The sequence below is a fragment of the Neovison vison genome, chromosome X (genome assembly GCF_020171115.1).
Source record: "Neovison vison isolate M4711 chromosome X, ASM_NN_V1, whole genome shotgun sequence".
Lineage (NCBI taxonomy): Eukaryota > Metazoa > Chordata > Mammalia > Carnivora > Mustelidae > Neogale > Neogale vison.
The window spans coordinates 15,206,893-15,207,598 of record NC_058105.1 but is presented as its reverse complement, the minus strand read 5'-3'; the positions used below and the strand labels follow the sequence as shown (position 1 = coordinate 15,207,598).

At 39.5% G+C, this 706-nt stretch overlaps 1 non-coding gene across 1 annotated transcript; it reads right to left on the bottom strand.

The window, feature by feature from the left end:
• Positions 1-227: 227 nt before the first annotated feature.
• On the bottom strand, positions 228-334 carry LOC122897796. The gene has a single exon (XR_006382638.1). It is a non-coding gene; the product is annotated as a U6 spliceosomal RNA (small nuclear RNA).
• Positions 335-706: the final 372 nt, after the last annotated feature.

Genomic DNA, 706 nt, shown 5'->3' with positions numbered 1-706 from the left:
CTCTGTGTGTCAAATAAATAAATAAAATTTCAAAAAAATATATAGAATGCGGGTGCCTGGGTGACTCAGTCGTTAAGTGTCTGCCTTCAGCTCAGGACATGATCCCGGGGTCCTGGGATCGAGCCCTGCATCGGGAAACCTGCTTCTCTCTCTCCCACTCCCCGTACTTCTGTTCCCTCTTTCACTGTGTCTCTCTCTGTCAAATAAATAAATAAAATATTTTTTAAAAATATACAGACTGCTTCATGAATTTACATGTCATCTTTGCACAGGGTTCATGCTAATGTTCTCTGTATCGTTCTAATTTAAGCATAAGTGCTGCCGAAGCGAGCACCGTGGTATTGTCTTCTTAATTTCTCTTCCTGATATTGTCTCAGGTCATGATCTCAGGGTTGTAAGATGGAGCCCCACCTCGCATCAGGCTCTGCGCTCAGTGGGGAGTCTGCTGAAGTTTCTCTCTCCCTCTGCCTGCCACACTCTCACTCTCTCTCTCTAAAATAAATAAAGAAATCTTGAAAAAAAACAACTGATTTTTGTATGTTGACTTTGTATCCTCCCTTACTAAACTTCTTTATTATTTCTGAAGTTTTTTTGACTATGGTCCTTAGGGTTTTCGATGTTTAATATCATGTTGTCTACAAATATACACAATTTTTTTTTCTCCACTTACAATTTTGCTTCTTACTACTTCTTCAGATGCCTCTTA